General features: G+C 48.3%; 2 protein-coding genes across 3 annotated transcripts in view; one reads left to right on the plus strand and one right to left on the minus strand.

Moving 5' to 3' along the window:
* PMS1 (PMS1 homolog 1, mismatch repair system component) overlaps nucleotides 1-4116 on the minus strand; it is a 228726-nt gene extending 224610 nt beyond the window's left edge. The window contains 1 exon segment of the mRNA XM_063932749.1: nucleotides 4094-4116. The gene's annotated coding sequence lies outside the window, so the exon portion shown is untranslated.
* Nucleotides 4117-4301: 185 nt separating this feature from the next.
* Nucleotides 4302-22074, plus strand: part of ORMDL1 (ORMDL sphingolipid biosynthesis regulator 1) — a 36544-nt gene continuing 18771 nt past the window's right edge. The window contains exon 1 of one of the 2 annotated variants that reach the window (XM_063932752.1): nucleotides 4302-4461. The gene's annotated coding sequence lies outside the window, so the exon portion shown is untranslated. Of the gene's footprint in view, nucleotides 4462-4925; nucleotides 5107-22074 lie in introns of those variants that run through there. The other variant, XM_063932751.1, reaches the window with a different exon arrangement.

The raw sequence follows: 22074 nt of genomic DNA on the forward strand, positions 1-22074 counted from the left end.
GAAATGGATTCTGAAAGGGAAGGGGAGCCAGTGAAGGTCTAGTAAGAGAGGAGAGGTGGACGTAGTGCGTTTGGTGAGGAAGATGAGCCGGGCAGCAGCATTGAGGATAGATTGGAGTGGAGAGAGGTGTTTGTCAGGAATGCCAGTCAGGAGGAGATTACAGTAGTCCAGTCTGGAGATGACCAGTGAGTGGATAAGAGTCTTAGTAGCATCCTGGGTCAGAAAGGGTCTGATCCTGGAAATATTTTTTAGATGAAAACGTCAGGTTTGTGAGAGGTGCTGAATGTGTGGTTTGAAGGAGAGGGAGAAGTCAAGGATTACTCCAAGACAGCGCACTTGGGGGCTAGAGGAGATAGTAGTGCCAATGCCATCAATAGATAATGAGATTGTAGGAGGTGAGGTTATGCGGGAGGGAGGGAAGATGATCAGCTCTGTCTTAGACATGTTAAGTGTAAGAAAGCGCTGGGACATCCAGGAAGAGGTAGCAGAGACAGTTGGAGATACGAGTGAGGAGAGTAGGGGAGAGGTCTGGAGAGGAAAGATAGATTTGGGTGTCAGCATAGAGATGATATTGGAAACCAAAAGAACTAATGAGCTTACCTAGTGAGGATGTATAGAGAGAAGAGAAGAGGACCAAGGACAGAACCTTGGGGTACCCCTACAGTTAGTGGAAGTGAGGGGGAGGTGGAGTCATGAGAGGAGACAGAGAATGAACGGTCAGAGAGGTAGGAAGACAGCCAAGAGAGGGCAGTGTCACGCAGACCAATGGAGTGAAGGATTTGCAGTAGGAGAGGATGGTCCACAGTGTCAAAAGCAGCAGAGAGATCAAGTAGAATAAGTATAGAGTAGTGGCCCTTAGATTTGGCTGCATGGAGGTCATTGCATACTTTTGTAAGGGCAGTTTCAGTGGAGTAGAGAGGACGGAAGCCAGACTGGAATGGGTCAAGCAGTGAGTGTGAGGAAAGAAAGGAAGTAAGGCGGTTGTAGACAATACGCTCAAGGAGTTTGGAGGCAAAAGGGAGGAGAGAGATGAGTCGGTAGTTGGAGAGAGTGTTTGGATCAGGGGTAGGTTTTTTAAGAATAGGAGAGATGAGTGCATGTTTGAAGGCAGAGGGGACAGTGCCTGATGAGAGGGAGAGATTGAGAAGGTGGGAAAGATGGGAACAAGCAGAAGGAGAGTAGTAGCGGAGGAGGCGGGAGGGGATAGGGTCAAGTGGGGAGGTGGTGAGGGGACAGGAACTATGGGCCACTTTACTAAGAAGTCAAACTTACCAGGTGCACAATGTCCGATCTTTGGGGGGTAATTCAGAGTTGATCCCAGCAGCAAATTTGTTAGCAGTTGGGCAAAACCATGTGCACTGCAGGGGGGGCAGATGTAACATGTGCAGAGAGAGTTAGATTTGGGTGGGGTGTGTTCAAACTGAAATCTAAATTGCAGTGTAAAAATAAAGCAGCCAGTATTTACCGTGCACAGAAACAAAATAACCCACCCAAATCTAACTCTCTCTGCACGTTATATCTGCCACACCTGCAGTGCACATGGGTGGTCATTCCGAGTTGATCGCTCGCTAGCAGTTTTTAGCAGCCGTGCAAACGCTATGCCGCCGCCCACTGGGAGTGTATTTTAGCTTAGCAGAAGTGCGAACGAAAGGATCGCAGAGCGGCTACAAAGTTTTTTTGTGCAGTTTTAGAGTAGCTCAAAACCTACTCAGCGCTTGCGATCACTTCAGACTGTTCAGTTCCTGTTTTGACGTCACAAACACGCCCTGCGTTCGCCCAGCCACGCCTGCGTTTTTTCCAACACTCCCTGAAAACAGTCAGTTGACACCCAGAAACGCCCACTTCATGTCAATCACTCTGCGGCCACCAGTGCGACTGAAATGTATACACAGAAGTGCCGTTTTTTTGCCTCATCGCTGCACAGCGAACGAATGCAGCTAGCGAACAACTCGGAATGACCACCATGGTTTTGCCCATTAGCTAATAAATTTGCTGCTGCGATAAACTCTGAATTACCCCCTTTGTGATCGGGACGGCAAACAGGGAGATTTTTCGGCATATCAAAAGTCCCAATATCTGTGCTACACATTGTGCAATTCTGTATTAGAAGCTACCAATTTTCCGCCACACCACACGGATTTTATATTTGTCCGCCGACAAGGATGAGTGATAGGAAATCTGGGCAGATTACTGAGAATGCACACACACTGCTCAATGGGGGTCATTCCGAGTTGTTCGATCGCAAGCTGCTTTTAGCAGCTTTGCACACGCTAAGCCGCCGCCTACTGGGAGTGAATCTTAGCTTATCAAAATTGCGAACGAAAGATTAGCAGAATTGCGAATAGACACTTCTTAGCAGTTTCTGAGTAGTTCCAGACTTACTCGGCATCTGCGATCAGTTCAGTGCTTGTCGTTCCTGGTTTGACGTCACAAACACACCCAGCGTTCGCCCAGACACTCCTCTGTTTCTCCAGCCACTCCCGCGTTTTTCCCAGAAACTGTAGCGTTTTTTCACACACACCCATAAAACGGCCAGTTTCCGCCCAGAAACACCCACTTCCTGTCAATCACATTACGATCACCAGAACGAAGAAAAAACCTTGTAATGCCGTGAGTAAAATACCTAACTACATAGCAAATTCACTTGGCGCAGTCGCACTGCGGACATTGCGCATGCGCATTAGCGACTAACCGCTCCGTTGCGAGAAAAAAATAACGAGCGAACAACTCGGAATGACCCCCAATATCTGGAAATTGAGGCCAAGATTTTCAGTCTACTCTAGACCGAGCGATCGGATAATGGAAGGAATGCGTTTGTGGATGTGTTTTATCAGTGAAACGCTCATGGCTACACACTACGCAATAAATGAGGCGGATCCCCGGATTACCAGCAAATTGGTCTAATAATTGTATAGAGTCTTTAGACCTGGATGGTAGCGTGCCTTGAGAACAGAGCTTGGGAACCACTGTCCCCCACATATAATTGGTCAAGACAGTGGTTCTCAAACTCGGTCCTCAGGACCCCAGACAGCTCATGTTTTCCAGATCCCCCAGCAGGTGAACAGGTGCACTCATTACTCACTGACACATTTTAAAAGATCCAAAAGTGGAGCTAATTATTTCACTTTGTGACTCTGTGAGGAGACCTGGAAAACATGCACTGTTTGGGGTCCTGCGTATTGAATTTGAGAACCTATGACCTAAAATACCATACGCCAAGCAGCCACGGTGACTACCATATTATACCAACCGTTCGCTCCATTATTACAGACTTTGGGCCTAATTCAGACCTGATCGCAGCAGCAAAATTGTTCTCTAATGGGCAAAAACCATGTGCACTGTAGGTGGGGCAGATGTAACGTGCAGAGAGAGTTAGATTTGGGTGGGGTGTGTTTAAACTGAAATCTAAATTGCAGTGTAAAAATAAAGCAGCCAGTATTTACCCTGCACAGAAACAATATAACCCACCCAAATCTAACTCTCTGCACATGTTACATCTGCCCCCCATCCTGCAGTACACATGGTTTTGCCCATTAGAGAACAATTATGCTGCGATCAGGTCTGAATTAGGCCCTTTCCTATCAGCCATTAGAATAAATTCCTGGCTTGTAGAGAACCCGTAAATATTATTATTATAACACTGCCATTTATTATTATATCCTGGTTCAGCACGTTGCAGCGGCCGTAGCTTGCAATGTCAGCCCTGGCATATATGGCCACACATCACGCTGAACTGAATTCCCGCTATGTCACCAGTCACCTCAGTATGTCGGCGCTGGGATCCCGACACTACTTAGTTACACACCTGACCTACACGTCGGCGGACCCGCTGTCGTGCCGATCAACATACGTGTACACACTTCCCGATCGGACGCTCAATGTATCAGTCAGGACACCCAACTGCGCGGATATTTGAATTTGCCCGCCCAGCTGTGACGTCAGCCCCCCGGGCAGCAAGGGTATGAACGGTCGGTAGATGCTAGAATCAAGTGGGCTAAGGGACCTTTTCCGTAAGGGGGAGGAGTTACGACGCAAGGGGGAGGAGCTAGGCCAGCGGGATAGTTCCTCTACTATCCACGCCACCAACTATTACCTTTAGTAATTAGGTGGTGAGCGAAGCGGAGCGAGCCACCGTGTCCGAAGCGTGGCGAGCGAAGCGAGCCCGCGAGGGTACTTTTCGGGTACCCTGTTCGCCCGTAGCTCCTCCCCCTGCTGACGTAGCTCCTCCCCTCAATACGTCACAAGGTCCCTTCAGCCCCTGCGATATAGAACCAACCATGAACGGTCGGCTGACCACCCGTACACACGGCACGATGTGCCGCTGTAGCTGCAGATATATCAGCCGTCGGAAGCGCTGCACAGCCGACGTAATACGCCTGTGCAATACGTTGTTCGCAGACTTATCGGGGTCACACACTTGCCGTCGGGCTCGCGATATATTACAAAACATGAAACATGCCGGTAAGTGAGAGCCATGCCGGGATTCCAGAGCACGAAAATCTGCGAGTCCAGGGCGAGTTGCGACGCTGTTGCCGACGTTTCCACGCCGTTGCAGCGATAAGTCGCAGCTGATGGGACTGACCACTTTAAGTCGACATCAGGCGATGGATAACTGTGTCGGTAAGTCAGGGCATGCATGCAGCAGGGTGGTGCTCCTGTACTGCCTCATACACCCGGGCTGGGGCTATTACATGGGACACCCACCGGCCTGCACAGCAGCAGTGCACTGACTGCGCCATAACATCGGTGCGATCTGATCGGCCTGTACCTGAAGCGATGATATCGTCCCCGCTGCCAGGGAAGGAAGCCAGCTCCAAGGCAGCAGCAGCAGCAGCAGCAGCCACCACGCTCCGAGTGCACAGCGGAAGCCCCGCCCCGTGACGTCACTGCCCGCGCATTGGCTGAGCCCGGCGTCCGTCACGCGCGTCGCTGCTTCCGCGCTCTGCGTTCCACTGGGATCTGGTCCAACGTTCTAGAACGTTATCAGTGATACATTGTAGCAGTAACGGTGTCACCCGGGCTGCACGGTGCACCGCCCTCTGTCCGCCTGCCTGTGCCGCCGCCCGCCGGGGAGAGGAGGGGCAGCCGCGCTGCTGTAACCCGCAGGTAAGGAGCTGTCAGCCTGCGTATCTGCCCCGGGGGTAGTGCTGGGGGGCCTGGGGCTACTGCAGCTGGTGTCCTGTGTGTTCCTCATACGCTGGGTGATGCTCATAGTACATGGCTGCTCCTCTGCTGCGATCAACTGGTACCTGCACCTATAGACTGGCTGCCGGCCATGGCTCCTATAGAGAGAGACTGCTGGCCATGGCTCCTATAGAGAGAGACTGCTGGCCATGGCTCCTATAGAGAGAGACTGCTGGCCATGGCTCCTATAGAGAGAGACTGCTGGCCATGGCTCCTATAGAGAGAGACTGCTGGCCATGGCTCCTATAGAGAGAGACTGCCGGCCATGGCTCCTATAGAGAGAGACTGCCGGCCATAGCTCCTATAGATGGAGACTGCCGGCCATAGCTCCTATAAAGAGAGAGACTGCCGGCCATAGCTCCTATAAAGAGAGAGACTGCCGGCCATAGCTCCTATAAAGAGAGAGACTGCCGGCCATAGCTCCTATAAAGAGAGAGACTGCCGGCCATAGCTCCTATAAAGAGAGAGACTGCCGGCCATAGCTCCTATAAAGAGAGAGACTGCCGGCCATAGCTCCTATAAAGAGAGAGACTGCCGGCCATAGCTCCTATAAAGAGAGAGACTGCCGGCCATAGCTCCTATAAAGAGAGAGACTGCCGGCCATAGCTCCTATAAAGAGAGAGACTGCCGGCCATAGCTCCTATAAAGAGAGAGACTGCCGGCCATAGCTCCTATAAAGAGAGAGACTGCCGGCCATAGCTCCTATAAAGAGAGAGACTGCCGGCCATAGCTCCTATAAAGAGAGAGACTGCCGGCCATGGCTCCTATAGAGAGAGACTGCCGGCCATGGCTCCTATAGAGAGAGACTGCCGGCCATAGTACAGAGTTCCTATAGAGAGAGAGAAACTGCCGGCCATGGCTCCTATAGAGAGAGACTGCTGGCCATGGCTCCTATAGAGAGAGAGACTGCCGGCCATGGCTCCTATAGAGAGAGAGACTGCCGGACATGGCTCCTATAGAGAGAGAGAGAGACTGCCGGCCGCGGCTCCTATAGAGAGAGAGAGGCTGCCGGCCGCGGCTCCTATAGAGAGAGACTGCCGGCCGCGGCTCCTATAGAGAGAGACTGCCGGCCGCGGCTCCTATAGAGAGAGACTGCCGGCCGCGGCTCCTATAGAGAGAGAGAGACTGCCGGCCGCGGCTCCTATAGAGAGAGAGAGACTGCCGGCCGCGGCTCCTATAGAGAGAGAGAGACTGCCGGCCGCGGCTCCTATAGAGAGAGAGAGAGACTGCCGGCCGCGGCTCCTATAGAGAGAGAGAGACTGCCGGCCGCGGCTCCTATAGAGAGAGAGGGACTGCCGGCCGCGGCTCCTATAGAGAGAGAGGGACTGCCGGCCGCGGCTCCTATAGAGAGAGAGGGACTGCCGGCCGCGGCTGCTATAGAGAGAGAGAGAGAGACTGCCGGCCGCGGCTCCTATAGAGAAAGAGAGACTGCCGGCTGTGGCTCCTATAGAGAGAGAGAGAGACTGCCAGCCGTGGCTCCTATAGAGAGAGAGGGGTGGTCTTCAGTATGCCAACTGACGGGATTCCGGCGCCGGAATCCCGACAGCCTGCATACCGACACTTTTTCTCCCTCGTGGGGGTCCACGACCCCCTGGAGGGAGAATAAAATAGCGAGCTACCATGCACGCAGCGTGGCGAGCGCAGCGAGCCCACAAGGGGCTCATTTGCGCTCGCCATGCCGGTGGTCGGGCTCCCGGCGCCGGTATGCTGGTTGCCGGGAGCCCGGCAGCCGGCATACCATACTACACCCAGAGAGAGAGACTGCCGGCCGTGGCTCTCACAGAGAGAGAGAGACTGCCGGCCGTGGCTCTCACAGAGAGAGACTGACTGCCGGCCGTGGCTCTCACAGAGAGAGACTGACTGCCGGCCGTGGCTCTCGCAGAGAGAGAGAGAGACTGCCGGCCGTGGCTCTCGCAGAGAGAGAGAGAGACTGCCGGCCGTGGCTCTCGCAGAGAGAGAGAGAGACTGCCAGCCGTGGCTCTCGCAGAGAGAGAGAGAGACTGCCAGCCGTGGCTCTCGCAGAGAGAGAGAGAGAGACTGCCAGCCGTGGCTTTCGCAGAGAGAGAGACTGCCGGCCGTGGCTTTCGCAGAGAGAGAGACTGCCGGCCGTGGCTCTCACAGAGAGAGAGAGAGACTGCCGGCCGTGGCTCTCACAGAGAGAGAGAGACTGCCGGCCGTGGCTCTCCCAGAGAGAGAGAGACTGCCGGCCATGGCTCCCAGAGAGAGAGAGACTGCCGGCCGTGGCTCCCAGAGAGAGAGAGACTGCCGGCCGTGGCTCCCAGAGAGAGAGAGACTGCCGGCCGTGGCTCCCAGAGAGAGAGAGACTGCCGGCCGTGGCTCCCGTAGAGAGAGAGACTGCCGGCCGTGGCTCCCGTAGAGAGAGAGACTGCCGGCCGTGGCTCCCGTAGAGAGAGAGACTGCCGGCCGTGGCTCCCGTAGAGAGAGAGACTGCCGGCCGTGGCTCCCGTAGAGAGAGAGACTGCCGGCCGTGGCTCCCGTAGAGAGAGACTGCCGGCCGTGGCTCCCGTAGAGAGAGAGACTGCCGGCCGTGGCTCCCGTAGAGAGAGAGACTGACTGCCGGCCGTGGCTCCCGTAGAGAGAGAGACTGCCGGCCGTGGCTCCCGTAGAGAGAGAGACTGCCGGCCGTGGCTCCCGTAGAGAGAGAGACTGCCGGCCGTGGCTCCCGTAGAGAGAGAGACTGCCGGCCGTGGCTCCCGTAGAGAGAGAAAGAGAGACTGCCGGACGTGGCTCCCGTAGAAAGAGAGACTGCCGGCCGTGGCTCCCGTAGAGAGAGAAAGAGAGACTGCCGGCCGTGGCTCCCGTAGAGAGAGAAAGAGAGACTGCCGGACGTGGCTCCCGTAGAGAGAGAAAGAGAGACTGCCGGACGTGGCTCCCGTAGAGAGAGAGTGGCTGGCAGCTGTAGTGCGTAGCTCCTATGTAGAGAGAGAGTGACTGGCATCTGTAGTACATAGCTCCTATATAGAGAGAGTGGCTGGCATCTGTAGTACATAGCTCCTATAGAGACAGTGACTGGCAGCCGTAGTGCATAGCTCCTATAGAGAGAGTGTGGCTGGCATCTGTAGTACATAGCTCCTATATAGAGAGAGTGACTGGCAGCTGTAGTACATAGCTCCTATAGAGAGACAGTGACTGGCATCTAGTACATAGCTCCTATAGAGACAGTGACTGGCATCTGTAGTACATAGCTCCTATAGAGACAGTGACTGGCATCTGTAGTACATAGTTCCTATAGAGTGACTGGCAGCTGTAGTACATAGTTCCTATATAGAGTGTGGCTGGCATCTGTAGTACATATCTCCTATAGAGAGAGTGGCTGGCATCTGTAGTACATAGCTCCTATAGAGAGCGCGCGACTGGCAGCCGTAGTACATAGCTCCTATATAGAGAGAGAGTGACTGGCATCTTTAGTACATAGCTCCTATATAAAGAGTGAGTGACTGGCAGCCAGGGACGGATCTAGACTTTTCTTTAGGGGGGGGGGGGGGGGGGGGTGTTTACTGTTTAATCTTGACTCCTCCCTCTACAGTCCCAACTCCTCCCATCTGCAATCCTAACTCCTCCTCTCTCAATTCTGACTGAACTTTTTGAGTGAGACTGAGATAGAGCTTTGTGATTGTTCTATGTACATGTGACTGTGCTATGGGGTAATTGTATTTCTCTATCGTCCTAGTGGATGCTGGGGTTCCTGAAAGGACCATGGGGAATAGCGGCTCCGCAGGAGACAGGGCACAAAAAGTAAAGCTTTTTCCGATCAGGTGGTGTGCACTGGCTCCTCCCCCTATGACCCTCCTCCAGACTCCAGTTAGATTTTTGTGCCCGGCCGAGAAGGGTGCAATCTAGGTGGCTCTCCTAAAGAGCTGCTTAGAGAAAGTTTAGCTAGGTTTTTTATTTTACAGTGATTCCTGCTGGCAACAGGATCACTGCAGCGAGGGACTGAGGGGAGAAGGAGTCAACTCACCTGCGTGCAGGATGGATTGGTTTCTTGGCTACTGGACATCAAGCTCCAGAGGGGCGATCACAGGTACAGCCTGGATGGTCACCGGAGCCACGCCGCCGGCCCCCTTGCAGATGCTGAAATCAGAAGAGGTCCAGAATCGGCGGCTGAAGACTCCTGCAGTCTTCTAAAGGTAGCGCACAGCACTGCAGCTGTGCGCCATTTTCCTCTCAGCACACTTCACACGGCAGTCACTGAGGGTGCAGGGCGCTGGGAGGGGGGCGCCCTGGGAGGCAAATGAGTACCTATAAAGGCTAAAAATACCTCACATATAGCCCTAGAGGCTATATGGAGATATTTAACCCCTGCCTAATTTTTCTAAATAGCGGGAGACGAGCCCGCCGGAAAAGGGGCGGGGCCTATCTCCTCAGCACACGGCGCCATTTCCTCTCACAGCTCCGCTGGTCAGGACGGCTCCCAAGTCTCTCCCCTGCACTGCACTACAGAAACAGGGTAAAACAGAGAGGGGGGGGGCACATTTATGGCGATATTTTGATATAACAAAGCAGCTATAAGGGAGCACTTATTATAAGGCTATCCCTGATATATATATATAGCGCTTTTGGTGTGTGCTGGCAAACTCTCCCTCTGTCTCCCCAAAGGGCTAGTGGGTCCTGTCTTCGTTAGGAGCATTCCCTGTGTGTCTGCTGTGTGTCGGTACGTGTGTGTCGACATGTATGAGCACGATATTGGTGTGGAGGCGGAGCAATTGCCAAATATGAGGATGTCACCCCCTAGGGAGTCGACACCAGAATGGATGCCTTTATTTATGGAACTACGGGATAGTGTCAACACGCTAAAGCAGTCGTTTGACGACATGAGACGGCCGGACAATCAATTAGTGCCTGTCCAGGCGACTCAAACACCGTCAGGGGCTGTGAAACGCCCTTTGCCTCAGTCGGTCGACACAGACCCAGACACAGGCGATGACTCCAGTGGTGACGGTGACGAATCAACCGTATTTTCCAGTAGGGCCACACGTTATATGATTTTGGCAATGAAGGAGGCGTTACATTTAGCTGATACTACAGGTACCACTAAACAGGGTATTATGTGGGGTATGAAAAAACTACCTATAGTTTTTCCTGAATCAGAAGAACTAAATGACGTGTGTAATGAAGCGTGGGTTGCCCCTGATAAAAAGCTGATAATTTCAAAGAAATTATTGGCATTATACCCTTTCCCGCCAGAGGTTAGGGAGCGCTGGGAAACACCTCCTAGGGTGGACAAGGCGCTAACACGCTTATCTAAACAAGTGGCGTTACCCTCTCCTGAGACGGCCGCACTTAAAGATCCATCAGATAGGAGGATGGAAAATATCCAAAAAAGTATATACACACATGCAGGTGTTATACTACGACCAGCTGTAGCGACTGCCTGGATGGGCAGTGCGGGGGTAGTTTGGTCAGAATCCCTGATTGAAAATATTGATACCCTGGACAGGGACAATATTTTACTGTCGTTAGAACAAATAAAGGATGCATTTCTTTATATGCGTGATGCACAGAGGGATATATGCACACTGGCATCACGGGTAAGTGCTATGTCCATTTCGGCCAGAAGAGCTTTATGGACGCGACAGTGGACAGGCGATGCGGATTCAAAACGGCATATGGAAGTTTTGCCGTATAAAGGGGAGGAGTTATTTGGAGTCGGTCTATCAGATTTGGTGGCCACGGCTACAGCCGGGAAATCCACCTTTCTACCTCAAGTCACTCCCCAACAGAAAAAGGCACCGACTTTTCAACCGCAGCCCTTTCGTTCCTTTAAAAATAAGAGAGCAAAGGGCTATTCATATCTGCCACGAGGCAAAGGTCGAGGGAAGAGACAGCAACACGCAGCTCCTTCCCAGGATCAGAAGCCCTCCCCGGCTTCTACAAAAGCCTCAGCATGACGCTGGGGCTTCTCAAGCGGACTCGGGGACCGTGGGGGGTCGTCTCAAAAATTACAGCGTGCAGTGGGCTCACTCGCAAGTAGATCCCTGGATCCTGCAGATAATATCTCAGGGATACAGGTTGGAATTAGAGACAGATCCACCTCGCCGTTTCCTGAAGTCTGCTTTACCAACGTCCCCCTCCGAAAGGGAGACGGTGTTGGAAGCCATTCACAAGCTGTACTCTCAGCAGGTGATAGTCAAGGTACCTCTTCTGCAACAAGGGAAGGGGTATTATTCCACTCTTTTTGTGGTACCGAAGCCGGATGGCTCGGTAAGGCCTATTCTAAATCTGAAGTCCTTGAACCTGTACATAAAGAAGTTCAAGTTCAAAATGGAGTCACTCAGAGCAGTGATAGCGAACCTGGAAGAGGGGGACTTTATGGTATCCTTGGACATCAAGGATGCGTATCTCCACGTTCCAATTTACCCCTCACACCAGGGGTACCTCAGGTTCGTTGTACAAAACTGTCACTATCAGTTTCAGACGCTGCCGTTCGGATTGTCCACGGCACCTCGGATCTTTACAAAGGTAATGGCCGAGATGATGATTCTTCTTCGAAGAAAAGGCGTATTAATTATCCCATACTTGGACGATCTCCTAATAAGGGCGAGGTCCAGAGAACAGCTAGAGATGGGATTAGCACTGTCTCAGGAAGTGCTAAAACAGCACGGGTGGATTCTGAATATTCCAAAATCCCAGTTAATGCCGACAACTCGTCTGCTGTTCCTAGGGATGATTCTGGACACGGTTCAGAAAAAGGTTTTTCTCCCGGAGGAAAAAGCCAAGGAGTTATCCGAGCTTGTCAGGAACCTCCTAAAACCAGGAAAGGTGTCTGTACATCAATGCACAAGAGTCCTGGGAAAAATGGTGGCTTCTTACGAAGCAATTCCATTCGGCAGATTCCACGCAAGAATTTTCCAAAGGGATCTGTTGAACAAATGGTCAGGGTCGCATCTTCAGATGCACCTGCGGATAACCCTGTCTCCAAGGACAAGGGTGTCTCTTCTGTGGTGGTTGCAGAGTGCTCATCTATTGGAGGGCCGCAGATTCGGCATACAGGATTGGATCCTGGTGACCACGGACGCCAGCCTGAGAGGCTGGGGAGCAGTCACACAAGGAAGAAACTTCCAGGGAGTATGGACGAGCCTGGAAACGTCTCTTCACATAAACATTCTGGAACTAAGAGCAATATACAATGCTCTAAGCCAGGCAGAACCTCTGCTTCAGGGAAAACCGGTGTTGATCCAGTCGGACAACATCACGGCAGTCGCCCATGTGAACAGACAGGGCGGCACAAGAAGCAGGAGTGCAATGGCAGAAGCTGCAAGGATTCTTCGCTGGGCAGAGAATCATGTGATAGCACTGTCAGCAGTGTTCATCCCGGGAGTGGACAACTGGGAAGCAGACTTCCTCAGCAGACACGATCTTCACCCGGGAGAGTGGGGACTTCATCCAGAAGTCTTCCACATGCTGGTAACCCGTTGGGAAAGACCAATGGTGGACATGATGGCGTCTCGCCTCAACAAAAAACTGGACAGGTATTGCGCCAGGTCAAGAGATCCGCAGGCAATAGCTGTGGACGCGCTGGTAACGCCTTGGGTGTACCAGTCGGTGTATGTGTTTCCTCCTCTGCCTCTCATACCAAAAGTATTGAGAATTATACGGCAAAGAGGCGTAAGAACGATACTAGTGGTTCCGGATTGGCCAAGAAGGACTTGGTACCCGGAACTTCAAGAGATGATCACGGAAGATCCGTGGCCTCTACCTCTAAGGAGGGACTTGCTTCAGCAGGGTCCCTGTCTGTTTCAAGACTTACCGCGGCTGCGTTTGACGGCATGGCGGTTGAACGCCGGATCCTAAAGGAAAAAGGCATGCCGGAAGAAGTCATTCCTACTTTGATTAAAGCAAGGAAGGAAGTAACCGTGCAACATTATCACCGAATTTGGCGAAAATATGTTGCGTGGTGCGAAGATCGGAGTGCTCCGACGGAGGAATTTCAACTGGGTCGATTCCTACATTTCCTGCAATCAGGATTGTCAATGGGTCTCAAATTGGGATCTATTAAGGTTCAAATTTCGGCCCTGTCGATTTTCTTTCAAAAAGAATTGGCTTCAGTCCCTGAAGTCCAGACCTTTGTTAAGGGAGTGCTGCATATACAGCCTCCTGTGGTGCCTCCAGTGGCACCGTGGGATCTCAATGTGGTTTTGGATTTCCTAAAATCTCATTGGTTTGAACCACTAAAAAAGGTGGATTTGAAATATCTCACATGGAAAGTGACCATGCTTCTAGCCCTGGCTTCTGCCAGGAGAGTGTCAGAATTGGCAGCTTTATCTTACAAAAGCCCATATCTGATTTTCCATTCGGACAGGGCAGAACTGCGGACTCGTCCGCATTTTCTCCCTAAGGTGGTGTCAGCATTTCATCTGAACCAGCCTATTGTAGTGCCTGCGGCTACAAGTGACTTGGAGGACTCCAAGTTACTGGACGTTGTCAGAGCATTAAAAATATATATTGCAAGAACAGCTGGAGTCAGAAAATCTGACTCGTTGTTTATATTGTATGCACCCAACAAGATGGGTGCTCCGGCGTCTAAGCAGACGATTGCTCGTTGGATCTGTAGCACAATCCAACTTGCACATTCTGTGGCAGGCCTGCCACAGCCTAAATCTGTAAAGGCCCACTCCACAAGGAAGGTGGGCTCATCTTGGGCGGCTGCCCGAGGGGTCTCGGCATTACAACTTTGCCGAGCAGCTACGTGGTCAGGGGAGAACACGTTTGTAAAATTTTACAAATTTGATACTCTGGCTAAGGAGGACCTGGAGTTCTCTCATTCGGTGCTGCAGAGTCATCCGCACTCTCCCGCCCGTTTGGGAGCTTTGGTATAATCCCCATGGTCCTTTCAGGAACCCCAGCATCCACTAGGACGATAGAGAAAATAAGATTTTACTTACCGATAAATCTATTTCTCGGAGTCCGTAGTGGATGCTGGGCGCCCATCCCAAGTGCGGATTATCTGCATAAATTGTACATAGTTATTGTTAACTAATTCGGGTTATTGTTGAAGGAAGCCATCTTTCAGAGGCTCCGCTGTTATCATACTGTTAACTGGGTTTAGATCACAAGTTGTACGGTGTGATTGGTGTGGCTGGTATGAGTCTTACCCGGGATTCAAAATCCTCCCTTATTGTGTACGCTCGTCCGGGCACAGTACCTAACTGGAGTCTGGAGGAGGGTCATAGGGGGAGGAGCCAGTGCACACCACCTGATCGGAAAAAGCTTTACTTTTTGTGCCCTGTCTCCTGCGGAGCCGCTATTCCCCATGGTCCTTTCAGGAACCCCAGCATCCACTACGGACTCCGAGAAATAGATTTATCGGTAAGTAAAATCTTATTTTATTAGCCCTAGTACCCACACACCAGCAAGTGAGGGGCAAATGCTCTGTAACCCTTGCTCTCCTGGCTCCTCTGTGCTGCTGTGGTATAAGCTGCAACACATCGTTCTGCCTCAGGCTCTCCCAGGAGAGCTCTCTTCTGCTCAAAAGTGGGCGTGGCTATGACTGTGTTGGGGGGGGGGGGGTCGCCCCCTTCGCCCCCCCCTTAGATCCGGCCCTGCTGGCAGCTGTAGTACATAGCTCCTATAGAGAGCGTGTGGCTGGCAGCTGTAGTGCGTAGCTCCTATATAAAGAGTGAGTGACTGGCAGCTGTAGTACATAGCTCCTATAGAGAGAGAGTGACTGGCAGCTGTAGTACATAGCTCCTATAGAGAGTGAGTGAGTGACAGGCAGCCGTAGTACATAGCTCCTGTATAGAGAGAGTGACTGGCATCTTGTAGTACATAGCTCCTATATAGAGAGAGTGGCTGGCAGCTGTAGTACATAGCTTCTATAGAGAGAGAGTGGCTGGCAGCTGTAGTACATAGCTCCTATAGAGAGAGAGTGACTGGCAGCTGTAGTACATAGCTCCTATAGAGAGTGAGTGACAGGCAGCCGTAGTACATAGCTCCTATATAGAGAGAGTGACTGGCATCTGTAGTACATAGCTCCTATATAGAGAGAGTGGCTGGCAGCTGTAGTACATAGCTCCTATATAGAGAGAGTGGCTGGCAGCTGTAGTACATAGCTCCTATATAGAGAGAGTGGCTGGCATCTGTAGTACATAGCTCCTATTAAGAGAGAGTGACTGGCAGCCATAGTACATAGCTCCTATATAGAGAGAGAGTGGCTGGCAGCCATAGTACATAGCTCCTATATAGATAGTGTGACTGGCATCTGTAGTACATAGCTCCTATAGAGAGAGAGTGGTTGGCAGCTGTAGTACATAGCTTATATATATATAGAGAGAGAGTTGTTGGCAGCTGTAGTACATAGCTCCTGGTTACTAATAGACTACTATTAGTAACCAGGATGTTATTGTATTATTAGTGTGTGATGGAACAGGATGTGGAATTAGTATTATTTAGTAGTTAGTGTTATTGTATATTAGTGTGTGATGGAACAGGATGAGGAATTAGTATTATTTAGTATTGGTGTTATTGTATATTAGTGTGTGATGGAACAGGATGTGGAATTAGTATTATTTAGTATTAGTGTTATTGTATATTAGCGTGTGATGGAACAGGATGAGGAATTAGTATTATTTAGTATTAGTGTTATTGTATATTAGTGTGTGATGGAACAGGATGAGGAATTAGTATTATTTAGTATTAGTGTTATTGTATATGAGAGTGTGATGGAACAGGATGAGGAATTAGTATTATTTAGTATTAGTTTTATTGTATATTAGTGTGTGATGGAACAGGATGAGGAATTCGTATTAGTGTTATTGTATTATTAGTGTGTGATGGAACAGGATGAGGAATTAGTATTATTTAGTATTAGTTTTATTGTATATTAGTGTGTGATGGAACAGGATGAGGAATTAGTATTATTTAGTATTAGTGTTATTGTATTATTAGTGTGTGATGGAACAGGATGAGGAATTAGTATTACTTAGTATTAGTGTTATTGTATATCAGTGTGTGATGGAACAGGATGAGGTATTAGTGTTATTGTATTATTAGTGTGTGATGGAACAGGATGAGGTATTAGTGTTATTGTATATTAGTGTGTAATGGAACAGGATGAGGAATTAGTATTATTTAGTATGTGTTATTGTATATTAGTGTGCGATGGAACAGGATGAGGAATTAGTATTAGTGTTATTGTATATTAGTGTGTAATGGAACAGGATGAGGAATTAGTATTATTTAGTATTAGTGTTATTGTATTATTAGTGTGTGATGGAACAGGATGAGGAATTAGTATTACTTAGTATTAGTGTTATTGTATATTAGTGTGTGATGGAACAGGATGAGGAATTAGTATTAGTGTTATTGTATATTAGTGTATAATGGAACAGGATGAGGAATTACTATTATTTAGTATGTGTTATTGTATATTAGTGTGCGATGGAACAGGATGAGGAATTAGTGTTATTGTATTATTAGTGTGTGATGGAACAGGATGAGGTATTAGTGTTATTGTATATTAGTGTGTGATGGAACAGGATGAGGAATTAGTATTATTTAGTATTCGTGTTATTGTATTATTAGTGTGTGATGGACCAGGATGAGGAATTAGTATTACTTAGTATTAGTGTTATTGTATATTAGTGTGTGATGGAACAGGATGAGGAATTTGTATTAGTGTTATTGTATTATTAGTGTGTGATGGAACAGGATGAGGTATTAGTGTTATTCTATATTAGTGTGTAATGGAACAGAATGAGGAATTAGTATTATTTAGTATTAGTGTTATTGTATTATTAGTGTGTAATGGAACAGGATGAGGAATTAGTATTATTTAGTATGTGTTATTGTATATTAGTGTGCGATGGAACAGGATGAGGAATTAGTATTAGTGTTATTGTATATTAGTGTGTAATGGAACAGGATGAGGAATTACTATTTAGTATGTGTTATTGTATATTAGTGTGCGATGGAACAGGATGAGGAATTAGTATTATTTAGTATTAGTGTTATTGTACATTAGTGTGTGATGGAACAGGATGAGGAATTAGTATTATTTAGTATTCGTGTTATTGTATATGAGAGTGTGATGGAACAGGATGAGGAATTAGTATTATTTAGTATTAGTGTTATTCTATATTAGTGTGTAATGGAACAGGATGAGGAATTAGTATTATTTAGTATTAGTGTTATTGTATTATTAGTGTGTGATGGAACAGGATGAGGAATTAGTATTACTTAGTATTAGTGTTATTGTATATTAGTGTGTGATGGAACAGGATGAGGAATTAGTATTAGTGTTATTGTATATTAGTGTGTAATGGAACAGGATGAGGAATTAGTATTATTTAGTATGTGTTATTGTATATTAGCGTGCGATGGAACAGGATGAGGAATTAGTATTAGTGTTATTGTATTAGTGTGTGATGGAACAGGATGAGGTATTAGTGTTATTGTATATTAGTGTGTAATGGAACAGGATGAGGAATTAGTATTATTTAGTATGTGTTATTGTATATTAGTGTGCGATGGAACAGGATGAGGAATTAGTATTAGTGTTATTGTATATTAGTGTGTAATGGAACAGGATGAGGAATTACTATTATTTAGTATGTGTTATTGTATATTAGTGTGCGATGGAACAGGATGAGGAATTAGTTAGTGTTATTCTATATTAGTGTGTAATGGAACAGGATGAGGAATTAGTATTATTTAGTATTAGTGTTATTGTATTATTAGTGTGTGATGGAACAGGATGAGGAATTAGTATTACTTAGTATTAGTGTTATTGTATATTAGTGTGTGATGGAACAGGATGAGGAATTAGTATTAGTGTTATTGTATTATTAGTGTGTGATGGAACAGGATGAGGTATTAGTGTTATTGTATATTAGTGTGTAATGGAACAGGATGAGGAATTAGTATTATTTAGTATGTGTTATTGTATATTAGTGTGCGATTGAACAGGATGAGGTATTAGTGTTATTGTATATTAGTGTGTAATGGAACAGGATGAGGAATTAGTATTATTTAGTATGTGTTATTGTATATTAGTGTGCGATTGAACAGGATGAGGAATTAGTATTAGTGTTATTGTATTATTAGTGTGTGATGGAACAGGATGAGGAATTAGTATTATTTAGTATTAGTGTTATTGTATTATTAGTGTGCGATGGAACAGGATGAGGAATTAGTATTAGTGTTATTGTATATTAGTGTGTAATGGAACAGGATGAGGAATTACTATTATTTAGTATGTGTTATTGTATATTAGTGTGTGATGGAACAGGATGAGGAATTAGTGTTATTGTATTATTAGTGTGTGTGATGGAACAGGATGAGGAATTAGTTTTACTTCGTATTAGTGTTATTGTATATTAGTGTGTGATGGAACAGGATGAGGAATTAGTATTATTTGGTGTTATTGTATATTAGTGTGCGATGGAACAGGATGAGGAATTAGTGTTATTTATTAGTGTGTAATGGAACAGGATGAGGAATTACTATTATTTAGTATGTGTTATTGTATATTAGTGTGCGATGGAACAGGATGAGGAATTAGTATTAGTGTCATTGTATATTAGTGTGTAATAGAACAGGATGAGGAATTAGTATTATTTAGTATGTGTTATTGTATATTAGTGTGTGATGGAACAGGATGAGGAATTTGTATTAGTGTTATTGTATTATTAGTGTGTGATGGAACAGGATGAGGAATTAGTATTAGTGTTATTGTATATTAGTGTGTGATGGAACAGGATGAGGAATTAGTATTATTTAGTATTAGTGTTATTGTATATTAGTGTGCGATGTACAACCCCCATTACTCATTGTCTTTCTAATCCTTTATTCTGTCCCCTGTTACCACCTCTATCCCTCTCTCCCAGTCTCCTACATCTCATCCTCTCTCCTCTGTCTGCCTCCCTACCCCTCTTCTGTTTCCCCATTGCAATTCACTTCTGCCCCTTCACACCATTTATACCCCACCACTCAACCCTGCTCTCTCCCTCCTCTGCCTGTCTCCTCGCCTCTCCTCCACCTGTATCAAACTGCACTCCCTCCCTGTCTCACTCATGCAGTCTCCCTTCCTAGCCAAGGCCCCAGCACCATCATCACACCCTCTTTATCCTTTCCTTCCAAATTACTCCTACCTCAACGCTACAGCAATCCTGATAATCTCATTCACATCTCTCCCACAAACTCATACCCCCTATCCTGTGCACTCTGGAATGCCAGATCTATTTGCAACAAACTGGCCCCCACTCATGACCTTTTCATTTCCAACTCCCTGCACCTCCTGGCCATTACAGAAACCTGGATTACTCCTCATGACACCACTTCTCCTGCTGCTCTCTCTGCTGGGGGCCTCACATTCTCACACACACCCCGACCCGGGGGTCGCCATGGGGGTGGTGTTGGGATCCTTTTACCCTCAAGCTACACATACCAACTTATACCTGCAGAACCTTCTCTTACATTCTCTACATTTGAGGTCCATGCAATACGCCTCTACCAACCTACTAATCTTCGAGTTGCTGTAATTTACCGTCCACCTGGCATTTCCTCCAAATTCCTCGACAACTTTGCTTCCTGGCTACCTCACTTCCTCTCTTCTGACATTCCCTCCATTATTCTAGGTGATTTCAACATCCCTATCGATAACCCCACACAATCCCCTGCCTCTAAACTCCTTAACCTCACCTCTTCACTTGGTCTCTCCCAGTGGACCACCTCACCCTCCCATGTGAACGGGAGCTCACTGGATCTGGTTTTCACTCACCACTGTGATATTTCTGATTTCTCCAATTCCCCTTTTCCCCTCTCTGACCACCACTTGCTCTCTTTCAACGTATCTATCTCTGCTTCCCCATCTCTCCCTCCTAAGGCTACCATCACGAAGCGTAACATTGAGGCTATTGACACCTCATCCCTATCCTCCCTGTTTGACTCCCTTCTCTCTCCTCTTCTCTCTCTCACATGCCCTGAACAAGCCACATCCCTATACAATGCATCTCTTCTGCCCTTGACTCTGTTGCTCCGCCAACCACTATTCACCCTCGCAGATCAACACCTCAACCCTGGCACACCAAATGCACCAGATATCTACAAAAATGCTCACGTACTGCCGAGCGACAGTGGAGGAAATCACGCTCTAAAGCAGACTTCCTCCATTTCAAATTCATGCTCTCATCTTTCAGTACTGCCCTTTCCCTCGCTAAACAGTCATACTTCAAAATCCTCATTTCTACCCAGTCTTCCAACCCCCGGCGCCTCTTTGCCACTGTTAACTCCCTCCTCTGCCCACCACCACCACCTCCTCTCCCTTCCTCATTGTCTGCTCTTGACTTTGCCACTTATTTCATATCCAAGATTGACTCCATACGTCAGGATATCACATCCCACCAGATCAGCAACCAGCCACCACCCATCCCTTGCCACCCCTCCACTTCCCTCTTACCATCTCTGACATCTTTCTCCCATGTATCTGGCGAGGAAGTCATGGCCCTCATCCGTTCCTCCCCCCCCACAACCTCCCCGCTCGACCCTATCCCCTCCCACCTCCTCCGCTACCTCTCTCCTTCTGCCTGTTCCCATCTTGCCCACCTTCTCAATCTCTCCCTTTCATCAGGCACTGTCCCCTCTGCCTTCAAGCATGCTCTTGTCTCCCCTATTCTTAAAAAACCTACCCTTGATCCTAACACTCTCTCCAACTATCGACCCATCTCTCTCCTCCCCTTTGCCTCCAAACTTCTTGAGCGTATTGTCTATAATCGCCTCACTGCCTTTCTTTCCTCTCACTCACTGCTTGACCTATGCCAGTCTGGTTTCCGTTCTCTCCACTCCACTGAAACTGCCCTCACAAAAGTCTGCAATGACCTCCATGCAGCCAAATCTATGGGCCACTACTCTCTGCTTATTCTTCTTGACCTCTCTGCTGCTTTTGACACTGTGGACCACCCTCTCCTTCTACAAATCCTTCACTCTCTTGGTCTGCGTGATACTGCCCTCTCCTGGCTGTCCTCCTACCTCTCTGATCGTTCCTTCTCTGTCTCCTCTCATGATGCTACCTCCCCCCCACTTCCACTAACTGTTGGTGTCCCCCAAGGCTCTGTTCTTGGTCCTCTCCTTTTCTCTCTCTATACGTCCTCTTTAGGTGAACTCATTAGTTCTTTTATCTTCCAATACCACCTCTATGCTGATGACACTCAAATCTACCTCTCCTCCCCTGATCTCTCCACGGCTCTCCTCACTCGTACCTCAAACTGTCTTTCTGCTATCTCTTCCTGGATGTCTCAGCGCTTTCTTAAACTCAACATGTCTAAGACTGAGCTGATCATCTTCCCACCCTCCCGCACAGCCTCACCTCCCACAATCTCATTATCCATTGATGGCACGACTATCTCCCCTAGCCCCCAAGTACGCTGTACTGGCGTAATCCTTGACTCCTCCCTCTCCTTCAAACCACACATTCAGCACCTCTCACAAACCTGTCATTTTCATCTCAAAAACATTTCCAGAATCAGACCTTTTCTCACCCAGGATGCCACTAAGATCATTATTCACTCACTGATTATTTCCAGACTGGACTACTGTAATCGCCTCCTAACTGGCCTCCCTGACAGTTACCTCTCTCCACTCCAATCTATCCTCAATGCTGCAGCCCGGCTCATCTTCCTCACAAAACGCACTACGTCCACCTCTCCTCTCCTACAGGCCCTCCACTGGCTTCCCTTCCCTTTCAGAATCCAATTCAAACTTCTCACACTCACTTACAAAGCCCTCACCCACTCCTCTCCCATCTACATCTCTGACCTTATCTCCCTTTACTCTCCCACCAGTCCTCTTCGCTCTGCTAATGCACGCCGACTCTCCTGTCTTCTGATTACTTCCTCCCACTCCTATCTCCAAGATTTTTCACGTGCTGCTCCCTTT

This window comes from Pseudophryne corroboree, chromosome 7 (assembly GCF_028390025.1).
Source record: "Pseudophryne corroboree isolate aPseCor3 chromosome 7, aPseCor3.hap2, whole genome shotgun sequence".
Lineage (NCBI taxonomy): Eukaryota > Metazoa > Chordata > Amphibia > Anura > Myobatrachidae > Pseudophryne > Pseudophryne corroboree.